The sequence below is a fragment of the Tursiops truncatus genome, chromosome 2 (assembly GCF_011762595.2).
Source record: "Tursiops truncatus isolate mTurTru1 chromosome 2, mTurTru1.mat.Y, whole genome shotgun sequence".
NCBI classification, from domain to species: domain Eukaryota; kingdom Metazoa; phylum Chordata; class Mammalia; order Artiodactyla; family Delphinidae; genus Tursiops; species Tursiops truncatus.
The window spans coordinates 153,516,536-153,534,281 of record NC_047035.1 but is presented as its reverse complement, the minus strand read 5'-3'; the positions used below and the strand labels follow the sequence as shown (position 1 = coordinate 153,534,281).

At 40.0% G+C, this 17,746-nt stretch overlaps 1 long non-coding RNA gene across 1 annotated transcript; it reads left to right on the top strand.

Annotated features, from left to right (window-relative positions):
* Positions 1-1,496: 1,496 nt before the first annotated feature.
* LOC141277884 (uncharacterized) lies at positions 1,497-16,555 on the top strand. Its single transcript, XR_012329754.1, has 3 exons — positions 1,497-1,600; positions 5,775-5,856; positions 16,478-16,555. It is a non-coding gene; the product is annotated as an uncharacterized lncRNA (long non-coding RNA).
* Positions 16,556-17,746: the final 1,191 nt, after the last annotated feature.

Here is a 17,746-nt window from a genome sequence, read left to right as displayed (position 1 = left end):
GTGCAAAGACACTAAATACAGGTTTTGTAAAATTTTAGGATGAAATGGAACCATTAAAAAGAACGTTATGGACCCCCTCTGAGTAGAATCAGTCACTGTCAATCTTCTGGAAGCTCAATGCAGGCTTAGAAGGAAGTATTGAATGCCACTGATGGTGTCCTAACTCTCTGAGTTAATGGGTCCATTAATCATGCATGTGCATCATTCTCGTCTATAAGAGAAAAAATTAGACTAATAACTCAAGGGGAAATAACTCTCATTGAAAGAAAAGAAAAACAATTCTTCAAGGCTCTTCAGAATTTGGCCCTGCCAATCTCTGAGGCCTAACAACACTCTTAGGGGTAGCTCTAGCCATACTGAAAGAGTCTCCTTCCAGGCTTTCTGTCCTGCAAGCAAATCACTCTTTTGTAACAGATACCTCTCCTCTGGTTCTTCACCTGGTACACAGAAACCCACCAGTCAGGTTTTAGCTTAAATATTTCCTCCTCCAGAAAGCCTTCCATGCTCCCTCCCCAACTGTGTAAAGTTACTCGCCATTGATGTACTCTTATGAATAGGTTTTGCTTTTCCCTGCAGCTGCTTGTTTATTTCTCTACTACTCTCTTCTCATCGTGGGCAGGCAGGAGACTGTGCTGGCTCAACATTAAGTGTCTAGTACCTACCACCATGGCTGGCACAGAGCAAGAGCCCAACAGATATGTATTTGTTAGTGGATGCCCCTAGACCTGGCTTGTCATAGTGCTGTCCAGAGGACAGCTTTGGGGATGGGGTGGGAGAGAAAGTCTGCAAGAAGGGGCTGAAGAATATCAGGACATATGCTGGGAAAAAGTCTACCTTGGTGCAATGAAGTTTGATCATTTAATCTTAAAGCAGATTTCTTTCTTTTACCTTGTTTCCTTTATCCTTCCCTCATTTAATTTTATATATTAGAGCTTCTCAGAGCATTTTAACATATGCTAATGTTTATTATTAAATTCTGTGAAGGACATTTTCCAAGTTTACTTGCTCATGGGACTTTTTGTTTGCAAGCAGCCACGAAGATATGAGACATGTGGTTCTCAGGGAACACAATTGGAGAAGATCTGTCCTGGCTAAACCTTTCTGTAATGCTATATAATTTTTTATCACTGTATCTATAAAACAGGAATAAAAATTATCTGCAGTAATCTGATAGGAACAATAAGTATGTTATGAATCAAAGCATCTATTGATCTCATAGATCTATTGCATAATAAAGATTTGTGGATGTCACACAGAGGGGAGGTATTCCTTGAATGAAGAAGGGAAAAGAATCCACATAGAAATGTCTGTGTATATTCATGAATTTCAATTCTACAAATTTCCAGACTCCCATTTGCTTATTATCAAATAGTATTGATTAAGCATGTGGTTCATATGTCTTTGTTTAAGTAAACAATCTTCAAATGAGTAGATAAATGAATACGTGATGACGATCTTCAACAATTTGTCTTTCTCTTTAAGACCAAACCTCACAATAGAAAGCATAACCCAGTGAAGAATGCATTTGGGAAGCAATCCATGCTTTCTACCCCTCCCCAGTCTTGCGGCCACCACGCCAGATATGCTCTATGCAATACAGGTAAGGATGAGATTTTGTTTGTTTCTTTGTTTTCCACTACATTTGTCCTTCTAGAATAATATGGATACTAGGACAGCTAAACCATTGCAAGTGGCCAGCTTCTTGCATTCTGAGCAGAAGAGAGAGAAGAAAGGGCCAGATGAGCAGATGCTATTATGTCCAGGAATAAAAAGCAGGAAATTAACTACAAGCCTGTAGTGTTATTAAGTAATTTTGGAGAATCACACTAAATTCTCACTGTTTATGCTGATATTTTGAATTTGAGTTTCACAATATTTTTATTATCCACTGTCTACGAGGAGACTGGGAAAGGTATTTAGGGGATTAGAATTACTGCTATTTACTCAATGGTGAGAATGCAAGCATTTTGAAATTGGGGTAAATTGTGTTCAAACTGAAATTTTAGAAAACTGGAGGAAAGATTCTGGGAAAAGAGAGAGAAAGGGCTACAGGACTCTCCATGAGTCTTATCCATGTCAATTACCAAAATTAATGAAATTAAGTGATGTTAAGTCAAAAGGGTACAGCCAATGCTTTGAATATGTTTACTTTTACATTTAGCCTATACACAACATCAAAACATCAGTTTCAAATGGAAAACATAAAGTTAGACTTTTAAACATTATAGTCAAATATACAGATACCTTGAAACAGCTAGCAGTTTTGGCTATATGACGCCATGATCAGACTTTTCAAAAATACAAAAGAGTAACAAATTCCCATAAACTTAGCAGCATAAAATAACATACAGTTACTATCTTACAGTCCCTGTGGTCAGAAGTCCAGGCACGGCTTACCTGGCTCCTCTGCTTAGGGTTTCATAGAATTGCAACAAAGCTATCGTCCAGGGCTTCGCTATCATTAGAGGCTCGACTAGGGCGGGGCCTGTTCCCACACTCCCCCCGGTTGTTGGTGGAATTCATTTCCTTGTGGTAGCAGGACTCATGGAACCTTGCTTTGAAACGTCAGCCCACAGTGGAGTCTCTATAATCAATGCGATCACAAGAGTGACATCCAACGCCTTTGCCCTACTCAGTGTGTTGGAAGCAAGCCCCAGGTGCTGCTCACTCTCAGAGGGAGGGGATCACACAAGCACATCTGCACCAGGACCAGGGATGTGGGGTCACCTTAAGTCCATCCACCACAGCCACCAACAGCCCGTGAGCTGTACACCTTTCAACTTCTACTCCTGGAAAAACATGGATTCTTTTCATTGGTATCAGTTTGAAAAATACTAGGGACGTATTCTAAGTGGCCTAGCTAAAGTCAGGGATCCGTCACTGGACCAGTCAACTGCAGCCAAGGATGTGTAGCCCCCAAGTTATTCAGGAAGACAAGCAGGGAAAAGGGCAGACCCCAAGAAATGGGGGAGAATGGTACAGGTTCCCAAATCCTACTTATTCCAAACCAGGTTTCCACTATGTTAGAAAACCTGAGTCATTATATTGCTTTATATGTTTTTGGCCTTGGAGTTCTGGCCATCTTCACAGTTTCAGTCAGACTGAGGAAAGAAATCAAGAAATCTCCTTTTACTCACAAAGACTGACAGATACGTCACAGCCTCTAGCTTTGGGATATGGTCGTATACATTTTAAGTCTAACAAACAACATCTGAAATAATTCTTCCGTAGCAAAATTAAGTACCTTAAGGTAACTGCTCAGGGTGCATCTGTTCTAATGTTTGCAGTAGTTTAACAATATCTATTCACTCTCTTCTCAACAACCTACTAAGGTGTATCCACACTGCAATTACAAAACACTGCTTAATTTTCTCACATTTTTAACCACGTCAGATGCAAATTGCAAGATTAAAATTCAGAAATTTTTTACAGTGTTTTTTACCTCCCTGGCCTAACTGGACCTACACATAAGTAGATAAGTGATACTGTAAAGTTAGTAAACAGGGCTGGGGGAACATTAATCATAAATATGAAGAAAATAGGACCCCACCACTTAGAAACCAGTCAAAACATCTTCCTGTATTTGGAAACAATCCCATCATCTTGACCTTTTAATGATTTTTAGTTAATAATATTTATTTTTAGAAATCCAAAGCAACTGAAGTCTTTATTCCTAACCTTAATATTTTCAATTTGCATATTGAACACTAAAACCGCTAAAACCGCTTGAAAACCGCTAAATCAAATATCACTGAACTTTTCACGATAACAGGAAATCCTGTCACTGCAGCGTGTTCAAAATTAGGAAAGCATTTGATCATTTGATAAAGAAGTACAAGCTAGTTAGACCTGTGATGCAAACTTTAAGAAACAATATAAAATAAGGATAAAGAAGAATTTCCAGAAGAGCTGCTTTGGTTTGTTTGAGATGTACAACCAGGAAAGTAAATTGCCAAATAAGAACAGAGGCATAAATTAGTTCAAGAAACAGCTCAGACATCTTTTTTTTTTTTTTTTTTTTTTTATTTATTTTGGGCTGTGTTGGGTCTTCATTTCTGTGCGAGGGCTTTCTCTAGTTGTGGCAAGTGGGGGCCACTCTTCATCGCAGTGCGCGGGCCTCTCACTATCGCGGCCTCTCTTGTTGCGGAGCACAGGCTCCTGACACGCAGGCTCAGTAGTTTTGGCTCACGGGCTTAGTTGCTCCGCGGCATGTGGGATCCTCCCAGACCAGGGCTCGAACCTGTGTCCCCTGCATTATCAGGCAGATTCTCAACCACTGCGCCACCAGGGAAGCCCAGCTCAGACACCTTAACTGAAGAACATTGATAGGTCCAGCCTCAGAGCACGGAGGTGGAGCTAAAGGGCATGAGCTTGTCTTCTCTCAAGCAATCCTTGAAGGCAATGAACAGTAATGTCTCTAAAAAATGTCACTTTTCAGGATATCCCTTTTTATATGCATTGACCAAGCAAGGGCAAAGTGGGAGGACAACCCTTTATTGGAGCGGCCAGTCTGTCAGCTAAAACTAGACTTCCTTGGGGGCTTCCCTGGTGGCGCAGCGGTTGAGAGTCTGCCTGCCGATGCAGGGGACACGGGTTCGTGGCCCGGTCCGGGAAGATCCCACATGCCGCGGAGCGGCTGGGCCCATGAGCCATGGCCGCTGAGCCTGCGTGTCCGGAGCCTGTGCTCCGCAACGGGAGAGGCCACAACAGTGAGAGGCCCGAGTACCACAAAAAAAAAAAAAAAAAAAAAAACTAGACTTCTTGGAACCAGAATCTCAAATATTAGTATGATTGACCCAACCCCTAAGATTTCCAAGTTGACATTGCCCTGTAGTTAACATTCTGAGGTCTTTTTCTTTTTGGATAAGTTCTTAATAAACAAACCTTGTTCTGAATATGGTTACTCGGAGGAAAATGAATCCTTATTGATTTAAGGATATTATAAACATCTTTATGACACACAGAAACATAAATTCTTAGATTACAGACTTAGCAGGCAGTTTAAAAAATAGTACTCTAGACAAAAACAAAACAACCCTCTGATTTGTGTCTTGTGAAAAATGTGGTTGTTATGGACTTCACGAAGGAGATGGTCACATAGAGATCTTTACAAACTTTTGATTAGTAACAACTTTAACCATCTCTCAAACCCCGGTCCTCCAAATCCTATGAAGTTGATTATAGTCAAGAATAAATGGTGCTCTGCTGTGTCCTAAGTAAGATACCTAATACAGTGATGGTGACGGTAGTTGCTTCCAACCTCTGACCACGTTCTAAAGAGTCAGCAGGGCTTCCCTGGTGGCGCAGTGGTTGAGAGTCCGCCTGCCGATGCAGGGGACGCGGGTTTGTGCCCTGGTCCGGGAAGATCCCACATGCCGCGGAGCGGCTGGGCCCGTGAGCCATGGCCGCTGAGCCTGCGCGTCCGGAGCCTGTGCTTGGCAGCGGGAGAGGCCACAACAGTGAGAGGCCCGCGTACCGCAAAAAAAATAAATAAATAAAGAGTCAGCAAAGAGAAGTAGTGGTGAGCGTAGACTTTGCAATCCAATTACAGAAGCCTGGGTGAGGGTTGGAACTACTTAGAGTTGGCCAATAAACCCCTTTTTAAAAAAATATGTTAAATGAACCTAAAAATAGTATCTACCAGCTGTAGGCATGATCTGAAATAATGTATATAAAGTGCCTAACACATAAGGAAATCAGTAAGACTAAGTTATAATTACTACTCTCTACCAGGTATTATTTTACTAAAAATGTTTCATTTTTGTCTCATTTAGTTCTGGGAGCAGCCCATTCACTTCACAGTTGAAGGAGGCAGACCCAGCAAGGATCAGTAACTTGCAGGAGGCCACGTGGCTGGTAAGTGACAGAACTAAAATTTAAACTCCAGTCTGTCTGCCGTCAGAGCCTGTTGTTTGCCAGGCAGCAAGGTGGGAGGAGGGCTGGAGTTTTGTTGTTGTTTCCCTGAAGGTCAAAGAACACGGTACTCCAAAGAAAAGAAGGAAAGGAATCCTACACTCTGTAGCTCTTCTGATGCTGAGTCTGATGTCTGGATCTACCAGAAAAATTCTGACCAGTGAAATAACTTCCTTTCTAGTCTTTTAAACACTATTTTGCTTTTTCTAAGAAATTTCATTATGCATTTGTTGATTCATTCATTCAACAATCGTAAACTACCTCTTATGCACTGGACACTGGGCTGGGCTCCATGTAAATGCCATCGATTGGAGAAGGTTGACTTGAGTATTAACTAAGGGTATAAATTCCATTTGGTGTGAGAAGCAGAGAAGCTTCAAAAGAAATACAATTAAATCAAGTTAGGGAGCAGAGTAGCAGTTCAATTAAGAGATGGGTCCCAACTCACACATTTTTTTTGGACAAGTTGGGTAGTGGATGAAAAATTCAAGACCTGTGAGGGAAATCATGTTAGAAATTCGAACAAAGTTTCTAAACCAGGATAAGTGTGTTGATACTAGAAATGCAAAAAAAAAAAAAAAAAAAAGAAAAAAAGAAAGAAAAAAAGTGATGGGTTATTTGAAGAAACATCTCCTTCTTAAAGTCATATGCAGCACTGGTTTTCTAGTCAACAAATTGGCAAGACCATACCCTAAATATCTGCACATCAAAATGGATATTTCCAGGTTGTTCTACCAGGTGCTCAAGGATTAATTATATTTATAGAATCAGAAGCCTGTGCCTAAAATCGTAAATGTATATATACATCCTTTGTATTTGAGAAGAGGGGATTGTATTTCTCTCAGCCTATGAAGTATTATGTATACTAGCTATTGGACAGTCATCAGTGTCGCATGTACATTGAATGATACTGGTTTAGCTCCATTTTGGTGTAGCACCTTTTCCCAATAGACATTACATTGTGACTACTTGTAGAAGAGTCATCTATCAGTCGAACAAATGATAAGGTGATACATAAAAGTCTGACTCTCTCCTCCACCTTCTCAATTCCCAGCAGCTGTGGTTGCTCCAAACTCTGAACTCTGGTTGCTCAAGCCAGAACATCTGCGGGTTTTCCATTGAGTTTTAACAGCTAAGCATGATGTAGCCTGGGGTCTGCCAATAGTCTCACAGCCGTAAAAAAAAGGAAACTCACATCAAGCAGTTTCCTTCTCCCAGTGTCAAGTTGCCTCCTGGATCTTCCTGCTTTGGGCTTCCTTCCAATGCCCTCACATCGTTATTTTTAATGTTTTATCCAGAGTGTACAGTTATCTGCAAGAGGGTTAATTCCATTGGAGCTTACTCAGCTGTAAACAAGAGCAGAACTCCAGACTTGAAGGTCATAAAGTCAGAATTTCACTATTAATATCACTTTTTTAAAAAAGTGCTTCAAGGCTATCAAAGAAGACTCTTTCAATATCTTTTCTCTTTTTTTTTTTTTAACTAAATGTGAAAAATCTTTGTCTCCTACAGAGAATTTCCATACAGCATTCACAGGTCTAAAAAAACTAGAGAATTATTTTGTAATTTCAGACTGATTTGTTTCAAACACCCAGTCACTACTAACTTTGGGTGGTAATCAAAACGGCTAATTTAGGCAACTGTGAAATAGTTTTAGGCCACTTCTTTACAAATAACCTGTGAACATAAACTAAAATTCAGGGATTTCCAGCCATCGCATTTGCCTAATCAGCTTCCCAGTAAAGGTTAAGAAGTTGGACACGAAGAGGGGAAAGCGGGGGGTGAGGGTGGGATGAATTGGGAAATTGGGATTGACATATATACACTAATATTTTTAACTAATAAGTAAATAAATAAAATAAATAAAAAGGTTAAGAAGTTAGCCATACAAAAATAACTATCAGAAAAAGGAGGTCCTGAAATAATGAAACATGCTGATACACATGTACATCATAGAATTTGTAATCTAAGATTGACGTGTTTGAGCTTGAGATTCAGAATTGGAAGACAGATACTGAGAAGTAGATGAAAGAGGAAGAACCCGTTAAAAACATTTGTCAGGCTATTTATTTTGTTGCTAGTTTAAGAGACTTCAACCAGTCTCAATTTAGTACAGGATTATAGCATCTAGAAATTTGCCATTTACTTTATTAGAAATATGAACTAGTAAATAAAATTGTATTTCTTTTTGAGACACAAACCTACCTTTAAATTCTTTTTCATCGTTCTTTTTCATTCATAAAGCCCTAGTATAACAGTATTTATTTATGCAATTCTGCTCAATTATTTTTTTATCACTACAAAAATAGATATTTGGCCATAATAAAGATAGATGCACTAGTATTATTTGCACATAGGCGATGCATTGAAACACCTATTTCTATCTCATAAGTAATAGGAAATGACATTTGAGAAACAAAGTTTAAAATTAAAATTTAATGAATCCAACCAAAAAATATGCAAAGTCAGCTTAGAAAGATAAAATGAATTCCAGGCCAGCAAGATTAGATAGTAAATGGATTGTACATATTAATATGTCCATAGAGAGATGGTGTGGACAGAAAGGGACTGCTCAGCTCTTGAAGAGAAGGAAAGGGAATCACAAAAGCAAACCTTAGCAATGTCTGCTCATAAAGGGCAAGGTTTTAAGCAAAGAAAAGATAGGATTTAATTTCAGTGAAAGTTGCATTTTTAAAAAAATGCCTTCAGCAGCCCAAAGCCATAACCAGTAAGACTACCCCGATGTCAGTTATAACCCTACTGTAAAGACGGATATATCAGAAAATCTCATTCATTCACTCACTCATTCATTTATTTCACAACCTTCTACCGATGCCAACAAAATGCTGATGCAGGGCAAGAGGCTGACCATAGGATGACGAGCTGACAGACAGAATCCATATTCGCTAAGCTTTCACTCTAGTAAGAATGATAATCAGTAACTGAGTATTCACAGCTACAATGTGATTACAGATAGTGATAAGTTCTATGTAGGAAATATTTAGGAGGTGACAAAAATACTAAGAAATGGGCTTAGGGAAATTTGGCAGTGTACCCCAAGATCACACTATATTAAAGCGATGGTGGAATGTGATCCCCAGCATTCTGTTTCCAGAACCCACCTTCATAAATTACATATGTGTCAGCAAAGCAGACATGCAGAGAAAGGACCTTTAACTTGTTTTCAGATGCATCTCTTATCATCAAATTGATTCTTGCTGTCAGGCCAGCTCTTACAGAGCTGCCTAGTCTCTGTCCTTTGCCTTCCCCACTCATTTAGATTTCCTTTCCCACAAACTGATCCTGAAAGCCAGGGTCAGATTCTCCCTTCTACGGACATGCCAGTTCATGACCCAGCCTTGACACTATAATACAGAAAGTGCGTACTGAAGGGATCAGGTTCATGGTGTTTTCACCCCAGTGGTTTTACCTCTGTACTGATATCGACGTTATAAAGACCAGGGGGAGGCAGGCCCCATTGTACACGGGACATGAGTAAAACAGTGTATTCTGAAAACTGCAACAAAAAACCATTGTTTTTCATTCCACGTGTGGAATTTTGATACTAAAATAATTCTTTGAAAAACTCAAAGGGAGTGCAGCCCATTAAGTTTCTTAAAAAAAGGACAATCCTTTCTAGATTCCCTGGTCTGATGTATGACAAGCTTCACTGCAAACATGGTTTAAAAACAGGATGTAACTCTGACAAGTCAGACTTTGTAACTTGGCCGAGGCAAAGATTTTGAAATGTACTTATGTATGTGTTGGGTATAAACTGTTATTGTACTGGAAAACTTCTTGAAAGGGATTTTTATAAGTCTCATCTTGTCTCTCTCTAGTGGCTGTTAAAAATAGAGTTTATTGGTAACTATTTTTCCTTGTGTTAGAGAAGGATTAACTTAATCCTGGTGAAATATCTTAACACTTCACTGTATTCTATTTTATACAACTGAATTTTTATTGAGCACAATACTAAAATAACTGCAGGTATCCTAAGTGATCCAAAAGTTATACATTTGTCAAGTTTGTTTTTATAGATTTATGAAACTTAAACACTGTTCTCTAAATGAGGTAGTTTTTGCTTTCCTATCTATATTTAAATTATTTTAATTCTGGATTAATGTTTATATCTTTTTTTTCTATAAAATGTTCGAAGGTTCCTCTATGTATTTACACAGCATGGTAGAATTAGTCAAGGACCCATTCCAGCTTTCAGTATGGTGTGCAATTTACAGAGCTAGTTGAGATCCTTTTAAAAAAAAACACTCTACTCAGATTTATAACATTTATGTGTACTATCGCTGTTCTCTTTTCCAATAATAAAAGCTCCAGTTATGACTCTGGTCCCTCACCTGCACATTCTGAGCCATCCAAAGGCAAGTGAAATAGGCAAATGTGTCCTAACACCCGATCAACCGTTTCGACTTCTTTTTTTTCTTCTGTGGGGTTTCCTCTATTCATTTCTCCTCCTCATTTTAAAATATCCACTGACCTTCCAGGAGCAAAACCTGATATCAAGAAATAATCCGCCTTTGTCGCTGATAGAACAATTTGAATGTATCCTTACTCATTCTCTCTCACTGAGACACTCATCTTTTTTTTTTTAAGATGTTTTTTGATGTGGACTATTTTTAAAGTCTTTATCGCATTTGTTACAACATTGCTTTTGTTTTATGTTTTGGTTTTCTGGCTGTGAGACATGTGGGATCTTAGCTCTCCCACCAGGGTTTGAACCCACTCCCCCTGCATTGGAAGGCGAAGACTTAACCACTGGACCGCCAGGGAAGTCTCTCACCAAGATATTTGTCTTTTTTTTTTTTTTTTGCAGTATGCGGTCCTCTCACTGTTGCGGCCTCTCCCGTTGCGGAGCACAGGCTCCGGACGCGCAGGCTCAGCGGCCATGGCTCACGGGCCCAGCCGCTCCGCGGCATGCGGGATCTTCCCGGACCAGGGCACGAACCCGTGTCCCCTGCATCGGCAGGCGGACTCTCAACCACTGCGCCACCAGGGAAGCCCAAGATATTTGTCTTTTAAAACTTATTTCTACTCTTGAAATGAAAGAACGTGTCCTTGTTAAAGGATTTCAAGGAATTTTTTGTCTCTCGTGTAAAGGTGTGCACCTTGTAGAGACATGATCTGTACTTTGGACCATCCCAGGTCAGTGACACAGGGAAAAAGAGGGATGGAGGAGTTGCCCTGGCTCTTTATTGCCTCCAAAGTCATCCTGTCCCTTCCTGGTCCATTGGCCAGGACAACTCACATGCCTCCATCCGATTAGGAGGGGAGTTGGGAGCTGCAAGCAGCGTGTGGCTGTTTGCCAAACAAAAATGACCTTGCTCCCTTCTTCCTGTACAGAAAACACACCCAACATCTCCCCAAGGAGAGAAACCCAAATTCTGGCTGGTCCTTGCACTCGACTCGAATTCCAGACAATGCTCCGTGGTGTCTTCATCAAGACTAGAGATGATCTACTTGACCTGGAGGTGTATGAACTGAAACAGACATTGTCCTCACACACTCACACCCCAAAAGCCACAGGGAAGCAACACCAGAGTGATCCCGATAGGCTCTTGCATTCAGAAAGGGGAAGGACATGACCTGGAGGTGTATGAACTGAAACAGACGTTGTCCTCACACACTCACACCCCAAAAGCCACAGGGAAGCAACACCAGAGTGATCCCGATAGGCTCTTGCATTCAGAAAGGGGAAGAACAGAAATCAGAAAGCAGCCATGGTCCACGGCAGTTCTGAAACGCTGCTGGTAGATGTGGTGGGGCCTCCACCCTGAGGCCTGAAGGAGCTTCAGCTGGATCTCTTGCTGCATCCCAGGCTCCATCGGCTGGGGGTTCTGTCTTGTCCACTTTCCAACCTGACCTCATACTGGGGGGACAGGTCCTCTTTTAAGGACTGTTCAGCTTTTCAGCCCACTTCCAACTTCTGGGATTTCGATGACACAAGAGGTGCTTTAAATTTCACTGAAGGTTATTTTTTCCAGGCGCGGTTTCTTTGGCAGTTCATTTCACCCCAAGACTAAATAGGTTTCCGAACTTCTTAGTCTGGAGCGGGTGGCCTCTAGCAGAGGAGTTGGTGAACAGTTTCTTCATTTACGCTGTTACATGTAAATTCAATCCTCCCAAAAGTCCCGCGATCAAAGCATTGCCATTTTGACCAGTTTAGAGATGGAGAGTGTGGGGGAATTTATTCTGAGAGGAAGAGTATCCTTCTTAGAACACCTTGAAATCTGCATGTTAGTAATGCTCACCTTGCCACTGTGCCCTTATTTCTGGCCTACTTTAGGCTTTTGGTTGGTTGGTTGGTTGCTTTTAAGCCAATCACTGAGATGTTAGATTTTGGTCAGGTAGAGGCCTCTCTCTATGATTTGGGGTTCACCAGGATAGGCTGGATACCCCTTATTTGTTACAACACTTGAAAACCTTGCCTGGCACATTAGAACTTGATAAGTACATTTTACTGATTATGAGAAACATAACATTTTTTTTAAAAAACGTATTTCTTTTTTGTCCCTGTGGCTTAATTCGTACAGGCACAACTGAAGGTGACAAATATCTACTTGTCCTGATTTCTCACCATGAGTTTTAAACAGCTCACGCTGTGGGGACTGACATTTCCAGGTCACAGTCAAAAGGCACAGCGAAGGCTTTTGGTTGTGTCTAATTCTACACCGCACAAGTGCTACCTTTCCTCAGAGCATAATGTCGTTTTAGAAATGAATTGCATTAGAGACACCTCACAAGCACTGATTTCAGTCCTGCCCTGCCAGCCCTCTTTGGGGGATTCAGTTACATCTCTGAATTCTCCAACTGAAACTTCGACTTGATTCCGGTAAGTTTGAAAGAAATACAAGCCCTTGAAAAGTTTTCCCATCTCCTCCTCTTCAATTTTTTAAAAACACGATTGATAGAAAAGATCTCAGAACATTTCCAAATGCAGATTGTCCCTGACTCAGGGCCCCATCCCCATGTAAATTGTAGCAGGGCCAGGATTAGGACGAGGTGTCAGGGGAACTCTATTGGGGCACGTGATTTAAGAGGTGCCCAAAATAATCAGTATCCAGATTAGAGATATTTAAATTCATGTATTAAAAATTAACGTAAAAAAATCCGTGATGAACAAACTATCAAATTTTGGAATAAAGACACATTGTTCGTTCGTTTTACAAACAAATATTATGTGAAGGGAACAGTCATTTCCAATCAGCTTGACATCAGAGAGGTCCTGGCATTCCTAGCAGTGGGATTATAGAGGGTGACAAACGGCCAGCAGAGAGATAGGGCAGCACAGGGCTTTCTATATAGTCTTTTATTTTTTTCTGTAGAGCTTGTATTACTGTTTCTACTTGGTTCGAAATATGAGCGTATATTTTGATAAATGCATATAGGGGCTGCACCTTTTTCCTTTCTCCCCAGGCTCCTATATGGCTTGGCCAGCTCTGAATCATGGCCTCCTGGCCTCCTCCTGTCAGAGCTACTGGTGCCCACGCAGCCCTCTCCCACCTTTAGCTTCTCAACCTTCAAAACTGCCCAGACTTCCTCCCCATCTAGTCTCCAGGTCCTTCCGGTCAGGGTTCAGGCAATTCCAGGCTTTGGATGCAAAAACACCTGGCAAGAGACTCAGAAGAATCTAGAACTTGGGATCAGAGGTATTCACGGCTGAAGCCAGACCAGAATTCGTGATTTTAGGGAAACTCAGGATGCCTGAATTTCCATTTCTATTTCAACACATCTCATGCTACACTGCCGTGGGCCACACTGAAGACCTGCTTTCTGGTTCTCACTCTCCTTCTCTGCGAGAGTGCATTCCTGATCCTACAGTCCTTACTGACTTACCAATGAACTTGAGGGGCACAGCTCTGTACCTCAAAGCCTGGCTGTGCTTCTTTAAGAAAGCTATCTGTTTGATGCCAACACAAACTAGAAAAATGCAAATAAATAAGTGTCTGGTTTACTATACAAGATAAAAAAAATTTTTTGATTTTTGTACGTTGATCAGTTATTTGGATGTTTCCATAACCGATGATTCCTTTCTAACAGAATGTGTACAGCGTACGTTGTTTAAGATTGCTGTGAAGTTGTTGTAACTGAATGTTTTTCTCTGGTACATATGTATTTTCAATCCATAAAAATTTCCGAGTTCATTCTCTTTTGGAGCATTCTGTTTTGCTAGGTCTCATAAGTGATCTTTTTTTTTTTTTTTTTTGTAATTTCTGAAAGAAAGGTGCTTGCATACCCAGGGGTCTCAAGAATTCTTCCCATTTCACTGAGTGTGTATCAATCAAAATAAAGGAGGATGCAGTGAAATATGTTTCTACTACTCTGCAAAGCCCCCAGTAAAGAGAAATGTTGATAGTAAATGTAGCCCTTGTTTCACACTTTCAGCTGGGTTTCGATTGATAAAAGTGAACTATTTTGTCTTCACACGTGTCACCAGAGGCTGGTTCAATAGTTGCTTAACCAGGACAAGTCCCTTTTCCAGAGCCTAGCCTTTCCTCAGTGAGGAGGCTCTAAGCTACCAAAGAATCATAGTAATTGACCTGGGTCTATACATCACGTCTAAATAGACACGGAGTAAATTGCACAGCATTTGGTAAAACAAGTTACTCGGTGTTCCCCTTTCAACCCATAATGACAGTAATTCAGTTAGGCTTATTGCCTGTTATTTAATATGATCCTACTGTAAAATTGTTCCTTTTGCAATACAAAGTTTAAAGCGCCTGCTTTTCTTCTTAAAGCATGCAGGCTCTCTTGTATTGGAATAGGATTTCATTATATTTAAAAACTTTTTCCACTGTTTACTTTATCACTGGGGTCAGATAAAGGAGCCAGAGTCAAGATTAGTCTTTGCTGTGGGATAGGGGAAGTGAAGAGAGAGAAACCCCAGTGGAAATCAATGGTGGATTTATTTGTATTTCCATAGTGCGGAAACTACAGGAACATTAGTAATGTTGGAAGAAAAAGCACGGGGAAGCGGGGTGGGGGGGTGTCCATATTTTCATTATTATTATTATTATTAAAATATACATAATCCTGGGATATTTTGCTACCAGGCATTGAAAATAGTCTCTGATTCATAAATAATTTCAGGCAATCTCAAAATTTTTCACTGTTTAAAAAAAAACTTCCCAGGCTGAGCCTACCGAAAGGAATTTATGAATAGTTCCCCTTATCTGGCCATGAAAAATGCCTGGATATAGAGTTGACTTTTACATTAAAAATTTTTTTTACAGGTTCAATGAATTTTTATGCAGCTTAAAAAACATATCAGATCTGAGTAGATATGATCCAGAGGATGGACCTGATTTATCATCTCTGTGACGAGCTGCTAGTATTCTCTGTCTTTTGTGCCAAAGAGGATTTTTGTGAGGAGGAAATGAGTTAGTACATGTAAAGTACTTAGAAAAGTCCCTGGTGCACTGCAAGTACCCAAAACAAAACAGCTGCTTCACTCTCATCATCACTGTTATTATTATGTGGAATAACATTGAAAGTTTGTTCATCCTACAAAGTCTATTTCGATTCGTACCTCCATAGAACTCATGATGATGTTGGATTCTTTTCAATGAATTTAGTGACCACATTATACAATTTAACACATAATTCTACAGCAGAAAGTCTGACTGTGAGCATCCTATTTGTGGATATCTCATACATATAAATAGACTGCTGCTTCTTCCACCGATCAATTGAAACTTTGAGGAAGCTTCTCGTGCTTCCCTAAATTAGACGTATACTCTTTTGGACACACACACACAAAGACACACACGTATGTGAGGCCATAACTAATTTACATAATCTGGGTGAGCAAGGATGATAACTTATACAGTGCCTAGCACCCACTAGAAACTTAGGAAATATTTTACTAAGTTTTGATTTGACAACATTGGTCCATAATAACATAATAACAACTCTATCAGACTGTATCAGTGCATGATCTAGACATTCACACAGAAGACACAAATTTACACAAGATATTTAAAATATTAAAGAATATGTGTTAAAAGCAATTGTTTTTCTTCCTAAATTGCTTAGAACATGTCCAAATGTCCCCCATGTCACTGTTATTCCTCAGTGATGGAAGCCAAAACTTGTTCTTTTGTTCAGATACCCTGCTATGCATAGTATTTACATTTCTCTGACACTGTATCCAGTTGACTTGGCTCAGGGTCACTTATTCCGAAATCACCATGAAGTCACAGGGAACGGAATTTTACTCTGAACAAGAGAGTCTAGACACTTGCACTTTGTATACAAGCATCTTTTAGTTTTATCATCATGGCCAAAGTCAGTCAACTTCACGTTGTCAAGTTTCTTAGCTGTCAGATGCCTTATTAAAGGTGATAAATTCAATTAGTTTGTTGAATTTATAGAATGCCAATCAATTTGACGTGTTTCTTTTTCTTTCACCACAGTAAATAAACTAACCAGTTTTTTTTTCTGCCTTCCCCCTCTGCCCCCCACCAACCGATAGAACCAGGCATAGGTGTCACTTTGGAAAGACTTGGGTTTAGTTTATTTATTACTCATTAACTTTGTTTCTTGAACACAGGACCTACACATTGGTTACTGAGTATTTGTGAGATCCAGAACATCAAGCCCGGAGCAGTGACCAGCACATTGCAGGACCAAGAGACCAAGAAAAAAGATTGCTTCAAGGTCACAAGCATGAAAAAAGAAGCTAAGGTAGGTTATGGGTGGGTTGGGGGATGCTGGCAGTAGCTGTGAAGCACAGTGGCAAAGATCAGAGTGATGGAGAAAGGCAATTACAGAAAATAATGTAGAGAAATCCAGAAAACATTTTATAAAAAGATGGTGGAAAAAAAAAAAAAAGATGGTGGAGCACAAATTAAAGAGTCAAGAAAATGTAAAAACCAAAAAGTTTAATATGGACAAGTAACTGGAAGTTGTGAGTTCTGGGTGCATAACTGCTTTCTAGGGCTAACCCATGCACTTTGTGACACTGCTTAGCTAATGGAATACAGTTCTCCAAAGCAGTGTTTTCGATGTTTCCTACTCCTAATGGCAGAGAAAAAAATGAGCCTTTATTCACAGATATAAAACCCCTTCAGCTACCTCAAGCCAAGCTATGTCTTGGAAGTAACATATTTCATTTCAAAAATTCATGTATAATTTACATGCTATTCTATAAAATATCTGTGTTCATCTTAAAGATGTTTTTAGCCAAAATTTGAAGAAAATTGAAAGTTCCAGGAACCCCAGCATGTCTGTCCCTGAAGTTCTGCACACCCCTGGGCATGCTACCCTCTAATTCCCAGGAGTGTAGAATCATGGTCTTGAAGCAAAAGGTAAAGAGATACTTTCAATATTGCTGCAAAGCAGATGATAAAAGTATTCAGGGGAAAACAAGCCTTTATTTTAGGTCATTTGCAAGTTCCTTGAAGGCATGTGCTTTTTTTAAAAAAACGTTTTATTTTATATTGGAGTACAGTTGATTGGCAATGTTGTGATAGTTTCAGGTGTACAGCAAAGTGATTCAGTTATATATATACATGTATCCATTCTTTTTCAAATTCTTTTCCCATTTAAGTTGTTACATAACATTGAGCAGAGTTCCCTGCGCTATACAGCAGGTCCGTGTTGGTTGTCCATTTTAGATCTAGCAGTGTGTACGTGTGCTTTTTTAACGGTGGTTATAGAGTTCTCGATCTGTGCCGGACCGTTTGCATGAGCTCTTAAGTGTGTCCAAGGATTGGACAGAAGTTCGGGAAAGGGATGATGTGTTCACAAAATAAGCCCCCAAGTGTGTTAACTATTGATAATTATGTGCTACGAGCAACTGCAGTTCAACACGTCACTT